A 23,795-nucleotide genomic window follows, 5' to 3' on the forward strand; every position below is an offset into this window, starting at 1 on the left:
GGGTACTGCAACCTAAAAATACATCTTTTTAACTTTAAGTGAGCCCAGAACCCTCCACAATATTCTGAGGCTTACTTTCAAAAATTATTTTTTAAAAGAACAATAAAGTTAACAAAAATAAAGCACCAAGAAGAAAATAGATGAAAGTGAAAATAGTAGAGAAGAAAAATATAAGAAATCTGATTAATAAAACTGTTTTTAAATGATTAATAAACTAGACATATCACTAATTCACCTGATTAATAAAAAAGAAGGCACAAATATATGAAGAAATGATAAGAAATTACCAATGAGAAAAAAATAAAAGCTTTCAAGTCATGAGATTAATTTACATATTTCTTTGCAAATAAATCTGAAAACCTGTATTAAATGAAAAACATTTGATGAAATAAAGTTTATCAAAATTGACTCAAATAGAGTTAGAAAGCACTTTTTTTTTTTTTTTTGGTCACACTGAGTGGCTTGCAGGATCTTAGTTCCCCAACCAGGGACTGAACATGGGCCTTGGCGGTGTAAGTGCTGAGCCCTAACCACAGAACCACCAGGAAGTTCCCAGGAAGCATTTTAAATGGACCAATGCTCATAGAAAAAAAAAAAGAGAGAGAGAGAGAAATTTAATCAAAGCTAGACCTCACAGAAAAGTCCACCAGGCCCAGATGGTTTTAAAAGGAAATTTTACCAAACTGTCAATAACCAGATAGGTCCAGTGCTACAAAAACTGCTCCAAAACATAGAAAATGAAGGAAAACAACTTTTAAATCATTTTATAAAGAAAATATCATCAGATCAGATCAGTCGCTCAGTCGTGTCTGACTCTTTGCAACCCCATGAATCGCAGCATATTGATGCCCAGATATGATATAGTTCAAAATTTTTAAAAATCAAATTACAAACATATAGTTTATCAAAATTAGCACAAAATACATTATTCATCACTATGCTATGAAAATAATATACAATAACCAAGCAGGATTGGTTCTAGGAATACCATGTGCACTCAATATAGGAAATGCATTACCATAAAATACCATAAATCTGAAAAAAAATTACTGTTTTTACTTTGATGAATCCTAGAAACTTCTAAAAAATTCAACATCTATTCCCAGTAAATTCACACACACACACACACACACACACCATGATTCTGAAGCCCCATTCCTACTTACTGTAAAAACACTTCAGACGTGTACTTCTGAGATGGTCTCAACGATCCCCATCTCCACATATTCACTTCTTTGAATAGACCCCACCACATTGAATAACACTGATCTGTTTACCCAAGTATACAAATTATGGAAATGATGTGTACTATCCAATACTAAATTATATTTTAAAAAATATAGTTTCTACCTCATTCTCTCTGTGGGATATTTTGTCCAGTGGAAGTCAGTTACCATGTTGTGAGGAAAGGACCGAGTGGTGAGAAACTACGGCCTCCAGCTACAGCCAGCCCCAACTTGTCAGCCACGTGAACAAACCATTTTAGAAACACCAGTGAAGCCTCAGGTATCTGCAGCTCCACAGCCACTATCTTGACTACTACTTCAAGAGGGACCCTCAAGCCAGAATCACCCCACTAGACTTGACTTGAATTCCTGACCTATAGAAGGTGTGTGTGATAATGAATGATGATAATCATTTCAAGCTATTAAGTTTAGAGGTGATTTGTTATGCAGCAATAGATAACTAGTACTGTGTGTACGTGAAACCTTAAAAACACCACTGAAAGGCAAAAAGTTAGATTCTAACAAATAAAGAAGAGCCCTTGTTCTTAGGAAAACTAAGTGTCAAAAGAAAGAGCACTTCTTACACTAATTTATAAATTGAAGGCAATAACAAAAATACCAATAAGCTTTTTTTCATGAAGCTGGATAAGTTGTAATGAAAGTTCACCTGAAAAAATAAACATGCATGAAACACTGAAAAAGCTGTGTTTCAGGAAAACACTGAAAAAGCAAAGTTATGAAAAGGGACTAATCCTACCAGATACTAAAACATTGTAGCAAGCTTCTATAATTAAAACAGTATAATACTGGCACACGAAGAGGCAGACAGACTGGTGCAATAGGATAGAGTGAGATGCCCAGATAGAGAACCAAGTACATATGGAAATTTAATACATAATAAAGATGGTCCTCCAACTCCTGGGCAAAGACAAACAATTTTTTTAAAAAGGTACTCACATTAACTGGGTAGTCTTTTGGAAAAAGATACAATTAAATGCATCACATCGTATGTAAAAATAAGCTCTAAATGTATCCAGGGATTTAAATGTGAAACATAAAACTATACAAATACTAGAAGAAAACATTGCTGAATTAATCCATAGTGAAAGTGAAGTCGTTCAGTCGTGTCCGACTCTTAGCGACCCCATGGACTGCAGCCTGCCAGGCTCCTCCGTCCATGGGATTTTCCAGGCAAGAGTACTGGAGTGGGGTGCCATTGCCCTCTCCATAACATGGGTATAAAAAGAGAATTTCTAAATAGGACAAAATTAAGTTGAAAAAATTTAAGATAAATTTCACTATATAAAAATTTTAAATGTTTCTCATGGAAAAAAAACCACAATCAAAGTAAAATGGCAGAAGACAAAGTGGGGGGGGAATTTGCAAAATATACCACAGATAAGGAGATATTATTCTTAATATACTTTAAAACTGTTAAAATAAAGGGGGAAATGAGCAAAACGTCAAAAGAACAATGAATTTAAGGCCCAAGCAAATAATTTATGAAAAAGATATACAATGGTTCTTAGTCATACACAACTATTTCAATTTTACCCATAATAAGAATAAAAGCAAATAAAATTACACTGGATACCGTTTCTCTTCTATCAGGTTGGCAAAAAAGTAAAAAATCTTGGCAACGCTTTCTACTGGCAAGGCTACAAGGCAGTCTCTTTCACTGCTGATGGGAATGCAGATAATATAACCCTTATGCTGGGGAATCTGGCAATCTCTAACAAAATTACATATGCATTTCCTTTTAATTTAGCAATCTCAGTTCTAGGAATTTAGCCTGAAGCTAACAAGAAAATACAACCACATTAGGTTATCCATTGCAGCATTATTTGTAAATACAAAATCACTGGAAACAACCTAAGTATCTATATATAGGAGACTGGTAGAAGACATGATACACACAATGGCATGCTTTGTAATAAATAAAGGAGATCCCCAGATGAGTTATACTAAGTGAGTTCAGCATACGTGATCAGTGACAAAGGCATAGTGCATATATATTTATATATCCACAGTCACAAAGTGTCTACATAAAACTTAAAGGAGAATGGTCATTGATAGACTCACCTTAAGTAAGTGACCAGAGTTAACAGTTTCAGTAATGGTAAAAATTGGTATCATGTACCTTCTGACATGATGCCCTGAGACACAATATTACCTTTGTAGTATTTCTACCAAAAAAAAAAAATTATAATCATGAAAAAAAAAATCACACAAACTTGGCAACAGTCTATAAAATAAAATGTTAAAGCCAAGAAAGATAAAGAATTCTGAGGCAGAGAAGGAAAGAAAGGAGGGAGTGGAGGAGGAAAGAGAAGGAAGGAAAAAAGGAAAGAAAGAAAGGAAATAAAAGAGATGGAACAGGCAGAATCCTGGACTAGAGGGAGAAAATAGTTATAAAACTCAACTTTGAGAAAATTGGCAAAATTTGAAGTTGGAGAGTGGATTAGTCAGTGTTCAACTTTCTGATTTAATGACTGCACTCTGGTTATAGTTTATTCCTATTCTTAGGAATGCGTGTGTGCTCAGTCCTATTTGACTGTTTGAGACCCATGGACTAGCCCATCAGGCTCCTCTGTCCATGAGATTCTGCAGGTAAGAATACTAGAGTGCCCTCTTCCAGGGGAATTCCCCGACTCAGGGATCAAATCCACATCTTTTGCATCTCCTACATTGGCAGGTGAGTTCTTTACCACTGCGCCATGGAAATAACTAAGGTAAAGAAATAGATGCTTGCAATTACTTGTAACTGGTTCATTAAAAACATAAACTATGGATTGTGTTTGTGTATGTGTGCGCATACATATATATATATATATATATATACACACACATAAAACATACAAAGGAATAAGAAAGAATAATGAGCTAATGGAGCAAAATGTTAAAAGTAGTACATCTGAGCAAATAATATATTGAAGTTCGTATGTATTACTTTTGCAATTTTTCTGCAAGACTGAAGTTCAAAATACTGTTTTAAATCTGGAATTCTGTTTGGTAAGTGACAACAATGACAAAGTTCACTTGTGGTTGCAAGCATGGGAAAAGATATTTTGAATTTCTGAAACTCACAAGGCCTTGACTGAATGAAAGGAATTCTTGCAACAAGAAAAACCAGAAACTCCAACAGAAAGCCATACAAAGGCTTTCTGACCAGATAATTTACAGAGGAGGAAATCCCCAAACCTGTCAAACATATAATAAATAAAGGGCTCAGAATCATGGATAGTTTGAGATATTCAAATTAAAAAAAAAAAACAAACAAGGAGATATCACTTAACCCTAGCAATTCACAAATGTTAGAGTTCTAAACAAATCTAAGGGTTGGTAGAAATGTGGGGATGTAGAAACCCCTAGGAATTGCTACAGATACAAATATGGAAATATAAATGACATGGTCATTTCACCCCTTGGAATAGAATGGCACTCCTTAAAACGTTACTGGACACTTGTTAAAAATATCAAGGCTGACTTTATTACAATAGAGGAGAGAGACTATACTCAACTCTGCTGAAATAAAAGGCAGGAGAATCTTCAAATGCTGACATGAACTAATGGAAAGGGACTAAGGAATATCATGGGGAGGTTGGTTGATGTGACTGGGCCACCCATGTTTCCAGTCACTTTTCAAAGTTAGGCTCCTACCCTCCCACTGGTAGCCTTCCATGATTACATTTCAAAGAGATGACTCTCAGGTCCTAGAGAAAGATGTTTCTGGGTGGTAGAAATTTTACAAGTACCAGTTTTCTAAAATTGATGCCCTAAGGAAAGAGAGGAGGGGGCCTACAATCATGAACAAACTTGCCTCAATTTTAGTGAAGCTAAAGGGAGTGTTTGGGCAGTCTTGATCAACACCTATCAGCAATTCCACACCAGCAGATAGTTGACAGATTGACAGAAAGATGGATAGATAGACAGACAAGCAGATATGTATGAGTATGTCTACTGGAGATTATATTTAGGATCAGGGAGTTGGAACCCAATACCCAAGAATGGATAGGTCACCTATGGCATACACACACACACTTATTTAACAACCATTCTGCACCATATGCCCTTAGCCGAGTTTTTACATCAGCTATCGCTTTTCACACTGACATCTTTCACCCTTCCACCTATTTTAGACAGGTTTTCTCCCAAACAGTAGGAATTACTCTACCCATATAGTGTGCATTGGTGTTTGTCTGGAAGTGACTCAGGTCTCTTCCAATTGTATTCCACTGGCCGAAGAAATTCACTTGGTCATGATCAATTTCAAAGAAGGGAAGAGAAGTGCAATTCTACCATATTCCGCAAAGGTAGAGAACAAGTAATACCTATGAGTAGAACTAAGGACTAGAACACTCTCAAAATGCCCAACTAAGGTGGTTTTGGCTAGTCTCTTTTTTTTTGGTTTTGACTCTTATTGAATGACATAAAGATCCATGACAAGCAGTCATTTGCAGTTTTACTGAGCCATGATTTGAATCACATGTTAATGAGGGTTGGAGGTTGGTTGGAGAGAGCACCAAAGCAAGTCTCTTATCTGCAAATGAATCAAGCTAACTTCCCACCATCCATATCACATCACACTGCAACTTCATTGTTCTGTTGTTGCAAATGCACTAATGCTTAACGTACACTTAGGTTTCATAGGAGAATTTAACTGCTATACATTTGGGGACTATCAGAGTGCTTGAGGGGCTTCCCAGGTGGCACTAGTAGTAAAGAACCCACTTGCCAATGCAAGAGATGTAAGAGATGCAGGTTTGACCCTTGGGTCAGGAAGATCCCCTGGAGAAGGAAATGGCAACCCACTCCAGTATTCTTGCCTGGGGAATCCCATGGACAGAGGATCCTGGCGGGGTACATCCATGGGGTCAAAAAGAGTTAGATATGACCGAAGTGCCTTAGCACATGCACACAGAGTGCTTGAGACAGGTCCATTCACTGATTTGCCGATCATGTCTATTAATCGTAGCAAATGTTCATATCAACTACTATTCTTGGTCATAATGCCTCCCCACTTACAAGTCACAGTGACTAAGATGCATACTGACTGGAATTCAGTGAGTCCAGTGTTATCAGAGAGAGACAGTCATGCCTCAAAGTGGTCTGGGTACAGTGGAGTTTTTATTCCAAAATGTGGAGTGGGACTTTGGAAAGAGCACAAGATTTGGAGCACAGAGGCTCGCTAGCTGTGTAATCACAGCTATGTGATTGAATCATTCTTAACTTCATTGTCTTTATTAGAAAATGAGGCTATAATACAGAAAATATGACTTTCTTCCTTGCCTCACTTTTTTTTCCTTCTACCCCTCCCTCCTGTTGAAATTATGCTATGCTGCTGCTGCTGCTAAGTCGCTTCAGTCGTGTCCGACTCTGCAACCCCATAGACGGGGAGCCCACCAGGCTCCTCCATCCCTGGGATTCTCCAGGCAAGAACACTGGAGTGGGTTGCCATTTCCTTATGCTGTGAGAAACTGTCAAATTTAGCAGAGAAGGGCTTGCTTGTTTCCATTGGAAAGATTATAAATACCTGAGCCGCCTCCTATGAAAGGAGGCAAAGGTTCTAAAGGTCTTCCTTCCCCATCTCAGCAGAGGACCCCAGGTCCCTGCTGCCAGGATGGAGCCACAACCCAGGGGAGGAGCAAACAGAGAAGGAGATCCAAGAAAAGCCTCTGAATGACCTGAAGGAAAGGTGGTTCCGTGATGTACAAAAGATGCAAAACCTATTGTGCGTCACCTTCCCTGTTTTCTTACCTGCATGTCTGAGTGGATACTCCATGTATGACCAATGGGTACAATAATAACTCTGTCACTCAAGGCAGCTGTAAATCAACAGCCTTTCAAATTATAAAGTGCTGCATGTAAATATAACACTGAGCTACAAGGGAAGCACAAGAATACTGGAGTGGGTAGCCTATCCCTTCTCCAGTGGATCTTCCCAACCCAGGAATCGAACTGGGGTCTCCTTCATTGCGGACAGATTCTTTACCAACTCTGCTATCAGGGAAGCCCATACATGTAAATATGAGAGATGATAATTTTGAGCTCAAGGATTATAGTGTGTGTAAGTATGCAATTCCTCCAGAGGGAACTGGGTGGGGGCATATTTGAAGTCCTTTAACATGCTGAATCTAGAACCATTACTTAAAGTTTTCATATTTAGAGCCTTTCTTTTGTCTTCTCTTTGTCAAGGACTCTCATTTGAGGAATGAGTTATTCCACACAAGCACAAAGAAATGCTTGATATAGAAAACGTCTCCAATTAGAAAAACCCACAGCATTAGAACTGGGAGAGTTCTTAGAGATCATTTAGGAAAATGTTCTCCCACGAACTTTATACAACGATGGACATGTTCTATATCTGGACTGGGCTATACAGGTGCAGCCTCTAGCCACATACGGCCATGAGGCACTTAAAATGTGGCTAGCACAACTGAGAATTTTTCAATTGTACATAATCTTAATTTAAATTTGAATTTTGAGAACAGCCCTCAGAACATGCATAAATTATTCTAAAATTATATGTGAAATGTTGAGTTTGCAAAACAACACAATCTTCCTGTAACATAGCTATCCAAGAATAAGTATTAAATAAACTAGGAAGGGTATCTACAGGGAGAATGGTGTAGGGCTGGGAATGAAAATGGTGATGAGAGGCGAAGGTAAAAACAAGAAGATAGCTTTGCACACAAAAATGAGAGCTGAACACAAACTGAAGGATTTAGTAACTCTGTACCCAAAGTACTAGAATGAAAGGAAAAAAAAATGTCTGTGTGGATGTTTTTCAAGGTCAGACTTAGCATTCACCAAATTCTCAAAAAGGCTGAAGACTTCCACCAAAATGTCAAGAATCTCTGAGCTAGGGGAGAATAACCTCCAAACAGATGGGATAGGAATGGAATGTGGACTGATTAAATAATAAAAGGACAATCCTTTACCTGACCATGTGGTTGACAGTTCTCTGGTTAACCAACAAAGTGAGACATTTTATCTTACAGTGGGAAAACAGTAAAAAATAGTACTCAAACATTTTAAGGAGAAGGCAATGGCATCCGATTCCAGTACTCTCACCTGGAAAATCCCATGGACAGAGGAGCCTGGTAGGCTGCAATCCATGGGGTCGCTAAGAGTTGGACACGACTGAAGCGACTTAGCAGCAGCAGCAAAAAACATTTTAAGTATCTCACTTCAACTTATATAAATTACATGTAAGTACCTTTGCCAGTCTTCTTGTGTGGAACCAAGGACTTTTCATGAATGCATCCATTGACTAGATTTCTGTATTACATTTCTCCCATAAATAAACATAATGCCTTTTCTGATTCCCACTGTTTCTCTAAATGAAGCAAGAGCATAGGGACAATTCAGAAGCAACCTGAGTCCAGAATCCTTCTTGACTTTCTATAGTATCTAGCCCACATCTAACTCAAAAGCAATCTTTTTTCAATTTAATGCAATTAGTCTTTCCAATGGAAGAAATTAGGTTTCATAAAAACACCCCCTCTCTGCTCCCTAATGTTGACAGCTATGGTATGCAGAATAATGATCCCCCAAAGATGAACATGAGCTTCTCTGGTGGCTGAGTGGTAAAGAATCTGCCTGCCAATGCAGGATATGTGGGTTCGGTCCCTGCATGGGGATGACCCTCTGAAGTATGAAATGGCAACCCATTCCAGTATTCTTGCCTGGGAAATCCCATGGATAGAGGAGCCTGGCAGGATACCATAGGGTAGCAAAAGAGTAGGACATGACTTAGCAACTAAACAACAACAACAAAAAAATGACCATGCTCTAATTCTCAGAACCCATGAATATAATACTTTTTGGCAAAAGATGATAGCAGATGTGATTAAATCAAAGTTCTTGAGCTGGGGAGATTATGTCAGCTTACCCAGTGAACCCAGTGTAATCATAATGTTCCTTGTGAAAGAGAGAGGTGATGAGGCAGAGAGAAATTTGAAAATACTGTACTGGTGGCTACTACGGAGGAAGGAGCCAGTCACAAGTCAAGGAATGTAGGAGGCATTTAGAAATTGGAAAAGGCAAGGGAACAGGTTCTCCCTTTGGGCCTCAGGAAGGAATGGAGTCCTGCTGACAACTTAAGCCAGTGAAACTCATTTCAGATTGACCTCTAATAAGATAATACATTTGTATTGTTTTACTTTGCCAACAAGGGTCCATCTAGTCAAAGCTACGGTTTTTCTTGTACGGATGTGAGAGCTGGACTATAAAGAAGGCTGAGCGCTGAAAATTTGATGCTTTTGAACTGTAGTATTGGAAAAGACTCTTGAGAGTCCTTTGGACTGCAAGGAGATCCAACCAGTCCATCCTAAAGGAAATCAGTCCTGAATATTCATTGGAAGGACTGATGCTGAAGCTGAAACTCCAATACTTTGGCCACTTGATGCAAAGAACTGACTCACTGGAAAAGACCCTGATGCTGGGAAAGATTGAAGGCAGGAGGAGAAGGGGATGACAGAGGATGAGATGGTTGGATGGCATCACCAACTCAATGGACATGAGTTTGAGTAAACTCTGGGAGTTGGTGATGGACAGGGAGGCCTGGCATGCTGCAGTCCATGGAGTCACAAAGAGTTGAACACAATTGAGCAACGGAACTGAACTGAAGCCACTAGGTCTATGGTTATTTGTTAAAGCAGCAATGGGAAATGAATACACCTATTTACATAATATTTAATTAAATAGTCATAACTGTAATGAACATAAACTGCTTTGGGAATAAATACAAGTCTTACAAAACATGTAGTTCAATTTTTGAGAACAGAATTCTCAAAGTAAATGAGTGAGGTATACTAGCAATGATTATTCAGGACGCTGTAGATATCAGTCACCATGTATAGGGGAAAATAGAGAGCGTTCATCAATCCAGCCAACCAACCTCCTAATCTAGAAAGAAAGCTCACTTTTTTTGATTGGTTGCTAAATGCCAGGCACTGTTCTAATTACTTTACAACATTTCTGTCAGTAAATATAGTTTCCAATTACATTTCACCAATGAGAAAAAATTCAGAGTGCTTAAATAACTTGTCTCAGGCTACGCAGTTAGTAAATGGAAGACTTACTAGCCAACACTTGATCCATGATCCATCCAATTTGACAGTTTAGGCTCTTAAAGCCTCTTCTAAACATGAGTTTCTACATTCCCCAGATGCTAACCCAAATAGCTTATTTTACTGGTGAAAAAACTACAATTAGTATAAGTAAGTCTGGCTCTATCACCATAGTAGTCAAAATCACAGGAAGAAACAATAGTCAGACAGGGTAATTTGAAAGGAACTAAAAAAAGGCCTTTTCACAAGATGTGTTTTTATACACACTCAGAAACCATCAACTGAGTCAAAGTGGATGTTTATTCCACGTCAAGGAAAGAAGGCAAATAAAATTCACATGAAAATGACATGACAAAATGCAAATAGTAGTTTGTGATCAGGAAATATCAAGGGATATATAGACGTTTCTCTCTGATGTTTCTAGCATCACATGGCATTATCAAGAAATTTCATTTGCAATATGATAAACATGTAGCCAAACAATGATTCCAATTTAGCCACTTACTACCTATGTGCTCTCAGACAAGTCACTTACCCACTGTGAGCCTCCGGTTCTCACCTGAATGTCACCTTCTACCACCTCCACACGGCTGCTTCAGGGATTACACATGATAATGGATACGGAAGTGCTTCGTAAATAAACTGACATGCCCTCTACAGATATGATGGATGATTACAACATGTGAAATAAATGAAGTGGATGATCAGCATGACCAGCTGTGTCATTAGACTAATGCGTGCTAACTCAGGCTCCCTCTGAAATGAGTAGAACTTTAGCTCAGAGAAATGCTGGGTTTTGTTTAAAACCTTGTTGATGTTACAGGCTTTGTCATCCAGGACCTTTCATGACTGTCTCTGACATCTGAGAAATGCCAAATCGAATAATCATCCTTAAGTAAAATAAGATGACAAATTAAAATCCAGGCAGAGTCCTTTGCAATTACAACCTACCACTGCAACTGGCCCTTGTTTAAAATGGTTTCCTTAAATCCAACTGCTCAATTCCCTCTTGCAATGTATGGTATTAAACTGCTGCTACACAGTGAGGCCACACATTTATTATAAAAATAAAATGCCAAAAATCACAACCATTTTGGCCTTTATTTTTCAAAAAAAAAAAAAACCTTTTACTGAGTGTACAATATAGTCACAAGTGAGCTTCTCAGACCTGTATTTTTAGAAAAACACTTTTGTTTAAATGTATGAACTGGTGAGGCAGAATAGATGCTGAGTGAATTGTGAAATGGACTATCTTAACTTTACATTTCTCATACTCCTGAGCAAAATATTTGTTAAGTGAATGCTGAAAAAGAGAGGGCGGCATGTGGATGACCAACTAATCTGGAGATGCAATTCACAAAAGATATGTAAATAATAACAATATGAAAAAATTTCAACTGCAAGCTCCATGAGAGCAAAGTCTTTATTTTGTGAACTATTCTATCTCCAACACCTTCTTCCACCGATTATGGAACACAGGAGATGGTTGACATTTATTGACAGGATGGATGAACTTCCCTGGTATCCAAATAAGTAAGTGCAAACTAAAACCATAGGAAGAAGTCATTATTTATCTAACAGATGACCAAAATTTACATTTTGCTTTTCATGAAAAACAAAACAATGTTGACAAAGCACAGAAGTAGAAGATTTCAGGTGTGATTCTATTTTGGAAACAATCTGGAAGGAGGAGTAGGGGAAAAGGAGAGAAAAAGAGAAAAAATAGGGAGAGAAAAGGAAAAGGAGAGATGGAAGATCTCCAAATTCATTTATTCCAATTCCCTCATTTTACAAGTGATGATGTCACTCATTTATTCCAGACGGGACCAAGTCCCTTCCCTCAGAGCTGTCAAATGGAAGAGATAGACCTGAACAAGTTATAGGAAGAAGTACAGTGTGCTATGTGAAAGGGTAATGGGGATCCCGCCTAGTGAGCTTAGGCTCCCTCGGAGCTAGCGTAGGCTCTGAAGGAGCTTCCCAGAAATGACACTTCAGCTGAGAAGCAAAGGAAGGAGCGCAATGACTTTGGACTTATAAAAAAAAAAGTCAGTGGTACTAAATTTAAATCCCTGAACGTTACAGAAAAAACAAAACAAGCATACTATGACAAGTGAAGGAAAGAAGACAAATCAACTAGGAAACTTGAGGTCCAAACAACAATCTGACAATGAGTTTCCCTTGTAACTCACATATTTCAGGCTGAGTGCTGAAGAAACCAGCAACCTGGAAATGCCAACGGGCACAGACCCCAAAAAAAGCAAACAAAACAATAAAAGCCCTCTCTCTCTAGGCAGAGGACCAGGAAAGGGGCAGCCTAGTCATCACTAAAAGAAAAGGTTACCCAAAGACAGTCACTCAGAAACGCCACATGATAAACCAAACAAATTTTCTAAAATGTGTTTGAATGACCCCAAGGAAGGCATCCCCAAAACAGAACAAACAGAATTTTTTTTAAAAAAAGGAAAACTTAAGCCCTAATAAGTCAATAATTATATTAAATACAAATGATCTAAATAACCAATTAAAAGTCAGAGAATGCAAAACAGATTTAAAAACATGACCCAACTGTATGTTATTTATAAGAAATGCACTTAAAAAGTAACATTAATTAAAAAAAAATGTAGGCACTCCTATTAGAGGTACTCTAACTAAAAGAAACTTTAGGGCAAAGAAAATTATAAAATTATAAAAGATTAATCCAAAAAGAAGACATAGCAATCCTAAAAGTATACGTACAAAAGAACAGAGCTATAAAACACGTGAAGCAAAAATCTACAGACATAAAATGAGGAACAGACAAATCCACAATTGTAATTGAAGAGCTCAATAGCCTTCTCTCAACAACTGATAGTACAGCTACATGGAACATCAGATAGAATACAGAACAACTCAACAACACCGTCAACCATTAGGATATAAGCAACGTTTGTAGAACACTTCCCCCAACAAGAGCAGAATATCCATTCTTTTCAAGTTCCCATGAAATATATACCAAGATAGTTTATACATTCTGGGCCAGAAAAAAAAAAAAAAACAGTAAATTTAAAGAGTTGAAACCATTTGAGTGTGTTCTCCAACCACAGTGTAATGAGATTAAAATCAAAAGCAAAAAGGTGTCCACAAAATTCCCAACTGGAAGACTAAACAATACACTTCTAAATAATCCATGGGTCAAAAAGAAAGTCTTGAGAGATATTTTTTTAATATATTGAACTGAATAAAAATGAAAATACACCATATTAAAATTTGTGGAACACAGTTAAAGCAATGCTTGGAGGGAAATGTATAGCACTAAATGTATACATTAGAAAAGTGGAAAAGTCTCAAATGAATAATCTAAAATTCCTACCTTAAGACCTACAAAATAAAAGCAAAATAGCAAAGCAAAGCAAGCAGGAGACAGAAATAATAAAAACACAAGTCCATAAAACACACCAAAAAATCACTGAAACAAAGAGCTGGCTCTTTGGAAAGATCAATAAAGTTGACAGAGCATATGATTAAAGACCAGGCAGACATGAAAAAGATAATATGAAAATACTATGAACAACTCTACAAAAACTTGACAATTTATACAATATGCAGCAATTCCTCAAAAAACACAAGCTACAACTCACCCAGTATGAAATAGAAGAGCTCCATAACATAGATCACATTTGTAATTAAAAATCTCCCTAAAACAAAGATCTTCAGGCTTGGATACTTTCACTGGCAAATTCTACCAAATATTTAAAGAATTAATACCACAGTCTCTTCTAGAGATTGCTTGAGTGTTTACTATGTGCCAGGCACTCTTCCATTCCAACTGTTTTTACATGTCTTAAACTCATTTAATCCTTTCAACAACCCTATAAAATAGGCCCTATTACCCCTCCATCCTATATGAGGAAAATGAAGCCCAGACTGCTTATTAGGCACACAGCTAGCACAGAGCATAACTAGGATTCTAGTTTAAACCTCTGGGCTCTATTTGAAGCCAATCAGATTTCTTGTATTTTAATCTAATGCCAAATTTATTGTCAAATTTCACTTTTGTGAAGGGAAATTCAGATCTGACCAGGATGTGTTATTTCAACAAAGAAGCTGGGGTAATACCAAAGCTGGCATTCTCAACAGAAACATGTGTTTTTTAAACAAAAATAAAGGTTATTCCTGCTAGCAGCTGCCATACAATTTCCATCTACATGACAGTTAAAATATATCTATAAACCAGAAAAGGGCTTTCTTATTGGAAATGATAAGAGCTTCATGATAACAGAAACAGCCGCACCACTATAATTACAAGAATCAAAACACTGCTTCATTAGTTTTTCCCTGTGTTTGTTATTTTACCCCATCAAGACTAATTACACCCCTTCCCATTGATTTTAACAAGCACCCTGGGTTAAACACCACAGACAGCCCAGTTAGAGAAAGCTGTGGTTTATAGCTGCATCTGAACTGCCTCTGTTTAGAAGAAAACAGTATGTTTAAAGCATTATATTGACAAATGAAATTTTCTTATGTTTTCTCTGAATAAAAGTGGAAACATGACTGCTCCCCTCAAAAAAAAATGTAGTGAAAAATAATTTAAATTTTAATAGTCAGTAAAGGCTCTTTCTACTTATGTACTTCCTTCTCAACAACTAAGAGCTCTACATTAACTCAGTCCTCAAAATAATCTGTGATGCCCCTGAAGGCAAGCCTTGCCCAAGTTTCCTGGGTATTTGACACGTTTCTACTACAAGACATTGGCAGGCAAAGGCCATGCTGCCAGGAAGGAAGGCCGACTCAGGGGCACAGCGGTTCCGGCAGTTTTGGGGGGTCAGAGGTGGCTCCCATCAGGTCTCTCCAACTTTTCCAGAAAGGGACCTCTAACCAGCAGAACAGGGCCCGCAGGATTTGTTGTTTAGTCGCTAATTCGTGTCCAACTCTATTGCCACTCCATGGACTATAGCCCACCAGGTTCCTGTGTCCGTGGGATTTCCCAGGCAAGAATACTGGAGTGGGTAGCCACTTCCTTCTCTAGGGGATCTCCCAGAGTCAGAGACCGAACCCGCATCTCCTGTATTCGCAAGCGGTTTCTTTACCATTGGGCCACCAAGCTTTGAGGATGTACTAATTGCAAGTGCTTCTGTAAGACTGAGCATACATAGCTGCCATCCTTCAGAATTTCCATATATTCAGCCTAACATAACACCTGCTATGTACAAGGCAGCTTGTGAAGCAGGGTCCCAAGCAAGATGTCTTTTATGTCTCCTTTTGTTAAAATTAAGAATCCATTGCAATCTCACACTCCATGAAGTTATACATTCAAGAAAAACGTTTTTCCTGCAAATCTTTGAGAGAAATTTGCTAAGAGGAGCATTTTGCCCATCTATCTTTCAGCTCCACGCATCCTTCAGAGAGATGGCCATATTTTCCCAGTACAAATACATACACTGCTTTGAGAATTGCTGGTGATACCCCTAGGAAGAGGTTTCAGAGGTAGATCAGAGGGACTGGCTGGCACTTTGATATTCCCCATTTCTTCGCTGCAAAATCTTTGCCTTTAATAAGGCCCCCAAACCATTGTTACCGTTTATTGTTTCAGGACAAAATGGTTCTCATAGCACTTGACAGAACAATTAACACCTAAGGAAACAAGTTATAATGCTGGCTCTAACTTCACACATACAAAAAAACTACTCTCCATACTGGAATGGTTCCAACTGTAATCTGATGCATAGTTTAATCCAATTTAAAACTGTAATTAAAAATCGTAGCCATCTAGTTTCAAAGCTTTAAATCCAACCACCAAGACACCAGAAGAGCTGTATTGAACTTTTTTCTGCTGTATCTGTGGATACGTTCAGAAATATTTTTAAACAAATTAATTAAGGCTCTAAACCTCCACGCTATATTCCCCAGCTCTGAAATGTCATTTGGGAAAGAAATTAAGACAGTAAAGTTTTCCTTGTAGTCACCCTAACCTAATCAGTGACTGGTATGACCTTGTACATTTCTCCCCTCCTTGCCTCAAATCCTGTTTCCATTTACTATAATGTTACACTGGGATCATTCATTTATTGAATTTTTTCTGGCTGCTTTTTAGAGACTTCATGTCCTGAGGACCACAGAAAAAAAATTTTTTGACCAATTGACAAGAATGACTTTGGTCTTGACTAATGACTCCATCCTTAAACTACACAAATAACAGAGGAGCTTCAGCCCCAAAAATAATTTCCCCTAAACCTCTAAAGAAACTGGAAATGGAATCATTTCAAAGTCTGAATAACTGATGGACTCCTGAATTTAAGGAGACACCTAAACTCAAAACAGGAAAACAAAAGCATGCAACTGAACAGTTAGCATTTTCTCCTTTGTCATCGGATCTAAAAGTTCATCCTGGCACTGACACAAAGCAGTAATGATTCCATCAGCAGCTTAACAGATGGCAGGCACTAAATGGCTCTAACCTTCTCGTAGAATGCTGGAGAATAGCTCCGTGGAGTTTAATTTAACAGGATGGGGACTGCTATTTTCTCTCTGCTGTCTCCTGCACAGCATGACTGTCCATAGCTTAGAGAGCTACATCTTAAGGTCCAGCAGTGCAGTCACTCAGTTTAACCCTTTAGGACAAATAAAGGTCTTGAGTTGTTAGGGGATCCTTGCATGAGATTCTGTTCCACCAAATACAACCCAAAGTTTTGAGTTAACAAAGCAGGCTGTGCGTGGTGGCGTATTTTTAGGCTCTCTTTTCTTCTATTAGCATTTAAGAGACACTGGATCATCTTTTTCTTAGACAACGAATTATATTTTTCTGAAGGACTAAAATCCCAGGTGGCACAGTGGTAAAGAATCTGCCTGCCCATGCAGGAGACACAAGAGACATGGGTTCAATCCCTGGGTAGGAAAAATGCCCTAGAGGAGGAAATGGCAACCAACTCCAGTTTCTTGCCTGGAAAATTCAATGGACAGAGAAGCCTGGTGGGCTATAAAGTCCATGGGATGGCAAAGAGTCAGACATGACTAAGCACAGACACAGGCAAAATATTAGGAAAAAAAAGTTTTCATTTTGCAAACTCCTTCTCCCAGCCAGCTTAAGGATAACCACATTACTTAGAATCCTGATAGAATCGCTGCAGCTGTTCGTGATCAGTTGGGGAGCTTGATGCAACCCTGAGGCAGGGGCTGCAGCCTAGAATCTCTGGGGTGGGATCCAGGCATCAGAATTTTTGAAACTCCAAGGGGATTCCAATTGGCAGTCGAGGAATGTAAGAAACATAGCATTTTAAGTTAAATCTCTCAAGTGTTTCTATAAGTTAATTTTTATTCGGAGTCCTCATTGCACTGGGTCTGTCCTTACGACTCTACCCCTTTACCTGCCTCAGTCTCTCCAAGGCTTGTGTGAAGGCTCCAGGGTTTTCAAGATGAGCCAGAATTAGTATGACCTGCCCAGACATCAAGGAAACCAGACACTGAAACTGCAGCCCTGAATTCAGGGATGTCCTCAGAGCAGGTTGTAGTGGTTAGAAAGGTCTGAAAGTAAAAGCCTTTTATGCTGCATATTGCTCCCTGCAGTCATGGTGCACTCCTGACCAGGGTAGGAGGTGGTCCCACACAGGGCAGCTCCACCTTTCTGTGTATAAGGCTGAGCCTGGAGAGAACTCATCTTCCAAAACATATGATGTGCCCTGCACTAATTCAAACATGATTACACAACCATGCAAGCTGCTGGTGAGGCTGTGGGGCCATCGAGCTATACATTTTGTGCTGAGCTCTCCACTGTGCATCCTGTGCTATTTTCTGCATCTTTTAATTAAATAAGCAATCATGGTGTGATTAACCCAAGTGATAAGTGTATCTGGTCTTACCATCAATTAGTGCCCCCTATTGTCCCCTCTTAGTACAAGGAAGTGGTAAGCCTCTTGGAAACCCACTGGATCAAGTCAAAAGAGAAGACAAATCCCGTCCTTCTATTGCACACAGTAGGTGTTCAATAAGTGCTGGATGAATCAACCAAGGACTCTACCCCTCAAGGCCCCCAGGCTTTAACAAAGGAAAGGCATCAACAGGACTTGGACAGGGCACTTTGGAAACAAGGCGCTGAAATCTACTTGCATACATTCAAGTAAACGGTGGACAAACACAAGGACAAAAGCAAATCCCATGTAAACAAAGTACAGAAAGTATAGCTGAGCCTCACAAACAGGTCAACACGCAGCTGCTCTGTCTCTGCCTCCCCTTTAGGACCACATGACTTCATGTCTGTTTCTCGTGCCTTCCTGCCCTGCAGAACCTTTGTTCCGTTAGCACAGGACCCATTTTCTCATCTGGTAAGAGCAGCCTCTGCTTGTTTCTGGGAGAAACAATGGCTCCACTTGGGAGAGGCAGGGAACGAACATATCTGATTGGCCTAAAACTCTTCTCTGGGATTGCTAAAAAGAACTAGATTACTACATTAGATTATCATTGCTACAAATGATACATACAAGCTCTGCCGGGTGGTGTGATTCCCTCGAGAAATTAACATTCACACATAAATATTAGTTGTGACACCTTTATTTCAGAAGGATGACAGGATCAAATTTCAAAGGGATACAACTAATTTGTAGCTCTAAATCACAGTAACACTGAATCAAAAACACTTTATCCCAAACAGACAGTTGGCACAGATATGTTCATTTGTAATCTACTTACATTTAACATTATAAAACTGTATATATAAGAACACTAACACAGTTGGGGAGACAACAGAGTACAGATCTAAGGACATCATTGGTACCAATACCTCAGTTATCTTGTGGTCACAGATCTGACAACTGCAGTTGAGCATCAGGAAGTCAGTCAGAGGAAGTAGCAGAGCCACTAAAATAACATAGCAACATTCATCCACTTCACTGTTAGAAAAGCCTCCCGAAGACTCGCTTGGCTCCTGTTTACTGTTCCTTCACACAGTATGCAATTAACAGCATTACCCAACCCCAGGTGGCAATGGAGATGGAAGTTCATAGAGATACGCAGAGTTAGGCAGCGAGACATGACAGGCAACAGTGACAGAAAAGAAGAAACTTGGAAAACCATGGAAAAACTCAAGGAGCAGAGCTGTTCAGCAGAGGGGCTTTAACAAACCTGAACAGAACCTGAAAGAAGGCAAAACATAAATGACCATGCTGAAATGAAATTCCTATCTTCAGTAGAGTCTGTTTACAAAAGCAGGGAAATAGATACTAAATTAAGAGTTTCACGTAAATGGCTGAATTAGAGCAAAAAAGACATGCGACTTAAAAGAATAACCTTACTGAGAGAGTAGCATTGACGTATAAACACTACCACGTGTAAAATAGCCAGCCAGCTGGAAGTGCTACGTAATACAGGGAGCTCAACTAACTGCTGTGATGCCCTAGAGGGGTGGGATGGGAGGGCGGCTCAGAGGGAGGGGATATACGCATACACATGGCTGATTCACAGTGCTGTACAGCAGAAACTAACACAACTTTGTAAAGCAATCATAGTCGATAAAAAACAAAGGATAACCTTGAGTCGGCTATACCATGTGCCCATGATGTCTGATAAATAAGATATTACTACACAATACTGCTTATAAAATACACAAAGCAATTTATATCCAAAGAATATAGCACCTTTTATATCCACATAAAACCTGAAACCACAAAAGCTCATTCATGGTGAGAGCACCTCAATCATGTAGGGATAGCCTAAGTCAGCCTCTCTGTGCATGAGAGCTTGATACTGTGTCCTGTATTAATCAGTGGGCCCAATCGACTATAAAGCCTTCTTATATGATAGACACACAAGCCACAAACACTTCCCCTAGATCACCATTTCTCAAAATCTGGTCTGTGGAACAGCACAATCAAATCTGTTAGTGAACTTGTTTTAAAATGCAGATCCCTGAGTCCCAACTGAAATTTCATGAATCACTGGGGCAGACTCTCGGAACCTGCAGTTGAGCCCACCTCCTCAGGATTTATGGTACAAGCAGAAGCCTGAGAATCACTTTGATACAGCCTCACCTTCACTTGTAGGTTCAGCAACCAGGCCAGGAGCAGGCTGGCCAGGTCTGGGAGTTAACCCTGCCCACTCATGTTCCTGATGTGCCCACAAGGCTATACTCCTGGTTTTGACATTTTATAGATAGTCAAGTTAGACGTGGACTTCTAAATGTTGTATCACATGAAAAGGGTTCTGACATATAATTTAAAAAAAAAAAAATTAACAAGCCCTAATTAATTTTAAAAGGAGCATAAGATTTCTAAGCCATATATGTAAGCTTGAAGTAATGGATGCCCACGGAGAAAAAAATAGTGAAGAAAAGTGTCTGATGTGAGTTCAGAGGACTGCTCGGGAAAGGGGAGGAAAATACATGTGAAAGCAGTCTTGGGAGAGGCAGAGAGCAGCTTACATCCAGAATCGGGAAATGCAAATCTCTCAAAAATTGGCTGAGATGTTTAAGCTGGTCCTTAACACTCTTGAAGCAAAGGCTGGAAACTACCGGCAAACATGTTTTGTTTGGCTGGCACAATGTTTTAAACAATCCTGAATTCGTTGCCAACACATAAAAATTGGAAGTTTTTTTTTTTTTTTTTTTTTTAATTCTATCCTTTCCCTGGAAATTGGAAGAACAAGAAAAACCAGCCACTTGGCAGCACTGTGCTGAACTGGGTGGCAGCTGCCCACCTTTGGCCAGCCACATATTCCTGGGGTCTCCCTGGGGTCCAGCAGCCTGCTTCATGCACCAGATCACTTGCCAGACCCTGGAGGCATTTGCATCAGCTGCACCAGCTTTAAGCAATTAAGGCCAAAAGTCAGTCTCTCTGTGCTTTACTCTAACAGTAATTCCTGCTACAAAGATGCTTTCCTACCTTGGAGGTGTTAAAAAAGAAATCAGATAATACCTGCAAATCACCTAGAAATCACTGTAGAGTTCGTGTCCTTAGCTGTTCATTGGAATCACCTAGGGAGCTTTATAAAAAAAACAAAAAAAGCTGATGTTTAGGATCCACCCCTGGAGACTCTGACTTATTGGTCTGGGATGAAACCCCGGCAATAGGATTGCAGAAAGCTCCCACGTGGTTCTAATGGACAGCCAAGGCTGAGAACTCCTGCCTTCAGGGAATGCAAGTTATTGAATGTGAAGGGTTGCATTTATTCTCTTTTTTTTTTTTTCTGGCCAAACCTTGCAGCTTGCAGGACCTCAGTTCCCTGACCAGGGCCTGAACCCAAGCCATGGCAGTCAAAAAGTGGAATCCTAACCACCAGGCCACTAGGGAACTCCCAAAGTAATGATTATTCTAACATCAACTTTCAAATACTGGTTTCCCACCTCTCACCTCCATGATAACTCACAGTACCTTTTATTTTTGGAAATGTGCCATTATTCCAAAAACCTACGTTTACAAACTGGAAAAGGAGGTCAAAGCATGTTCAGATTTCCACCATTCATTTTCCCTCTGAACCCAACCAAAGAATAAAACACTAAGGAAATAAAGGGAAATTATCCTGAGATACAAAACTCAGGCAGCACAAACAGCTCAAATACCGTATGAGGAGCTCACAGTGGCTGGCTTGTATTTAAAAAAAAAAGAAGAAGAAGAAAAAAAAAAGAAGAAAGAAAAATACAATTCCTCTGAAATTCATCAGTGCACTAAATGGAAAATTTTTAAATATTAAAAAAAAATGATTTCCCCAAGACTTTCCAGTAATGGCCCAATTTTTATCTTAAAATGAATTGCAAATTATTGCCTCTCTTCAAGCTTTCGTTTAGGTAGTGCATACATACATTTTGGTTTCCGATCATAGGAAATGCAAACTACCATCATCTAATTTTCAAACAGTAATACTACGTTACGTTACACTGGAAAAGCATATTTCCAAAACGGTATCACATAATAATAATAATGGCTTCTATTTACTTCTGTGTACCAAAAAGCATGCTAGGCACTTAATCACATGTTGTCCAATTGTTCCAACAACCTTGTAAGGTTAACTCTATAACCCCATTTTACAATTTTAAAAATGAGTATCAGAAAGACTTTAAACTACATACATGATCATGGAGCTGCTGGGAGCCGCGTGTATGTTCAAACCCGCTTCTGTTCGTTTGGCTCCCAGACGTGCACCAAACACCCTGGTTTAATCATCACAAGTAGAAATATCTGTGCCCGATTATCCCCATTTGCTCAGTGAAAAAGCCAAGAGGTCACGTGATCTGCTCCACATCCCAGAATGAGTTAGAAGGAGCCAAGATGACAGCCCACAGGCCCCCTGCCCGCTCCAGGTTGTGTTAAGGACCAATCACAGTTCACATTATAAAAGCTATGCTGGTGGCAGGTACGTTGTATTGCTGGGTAGAAAAAAATCAAGTGCTCCTGACTTCTGAGACTCTTCAACATTACTATGAGTATGGCTTAACTTCAACACAGGTCTGGTGTTTTTCTGTCTGTTTCAGGCCACCCAAGAATCAGGTATGGGGTTTAACTCCTTTATTTGCCCCAGCATCCTCTTGTGAATTCTATGAGCCATGATGCCTAGAACAAGCAGAAACACACAGCACTTTCCAGGCCTCTGGCCCATCCTTAGCTGCCCTGACACCATCACCAGGCAATCAGCAGGATGTCCTGATGAAGGACGGACATCAGCTTCTCCAGAATTTTTTCTTTGGACATCATGTTCTCCGGGATTTTTTCTTTATTTGTAAAATTGCAGAGCTTGTGCCGCAAGAATCAGCCAGAATGTGTCAGCCCCACAAAAGCCTCTCTCTGGGGCCGATTCCCAGGGGCATGGATCACATCAAGTGCCAGCAGGAAGGCCTCCTCTTCTGTAAGCTGCCAACACCACATCCTTAAACCTGTATCTCTAAACCCATGTCTTTGGATGTGTTGTGTCCGAGGAAAGATTCTCGAGCAGAAGAAGACACAACACGGCTTCCCTGCAAGAGAAAGCAAACAGGCTTTATCACCTAATAAATATGTCTCAACAGTCAATACTTATTTGCCTGCTTTTTCTGAAGCAACTCTTAAGAGTCACTTGAATTCTATTACTTGAAGAAATTGCATTTCTGCCTCCTAATGATCTTCTAACAAAGCAAGCACCTCATTTTATTAAGTCCAGCTACCCAGAGGAGCTGGTTCAAAGGGAAGTTAAGATATAGCGAAAACTGAGGTCTTTATCATTCCGATGTGAAAGAAGGTGACTATGTTATCAAACCTCACCAGGCCCGGCCTCCCAACTGCCAGCAGCAAGAACAAACAGATGTCAGGGCTATTTGTTTTCTTCAAAAATGACAGGAAATCAAAAATCTATCAGATAGATGTGTCAGCTGCACACCGCAAGCGGACTGGTTAGTGAGATTTATGCACCTCCCTCTTGGCTCAGGACAAAATCACCTTCTAACTATCAACACCAACTAGGATACACGTGCCACTGAGATATGGAAGCATCATTAGTGCGAGGAGGTACCCTACACAATGTGGTCAGGTTCTATGTGTGATTTTAAATTATGCACATTTGA

General features: G+C 39.3%; 1 protein-coding gene across 4 annotated transcripts in view; it reads right to left on the reverse strand.

Moving 5' to 3' along the window:
- PRELID2 (PRELI domain containing 2) overlaps positions 1 to 23,795 on the reverse strand; it is a 584,002-nt gene that overhangs the window by 483,475 nt on the left and 76,732 nt on the right. For 2 of the 4 annotated variants that reach the window (XM_003586322.6, XM_024995234.2), the window contains one exon: positions 18,806 to 23,213. The exons of the other annotated variants lie outside the window; for them this stretch is intronic. The gene's annotated coding sequence lies outside the window, so the exon portion shown is untranslated. Of the gene's footprint in view, positions 1 to 18,805; positions 23,214 to 23,795 lie in introns of those variants that run through there. 4 annotated transcript variants of the gene reach the window in all.

Source organism: Bos taurus, chromosome 7 (assembly GCF_002263795.3).
Source record: "Bos taurus isolate L1 Dominette 01449 registration number 42190680 breed Hereford chromosome 7, ARS-UCD2.0, whole genome shotgun sequence".
Classification (NCBI taxonomy): Eukaryota; Metazoa; Chordata; class Mammalia; order Artiodactyla; family Bovidae; genus Bos; species Bos taurus.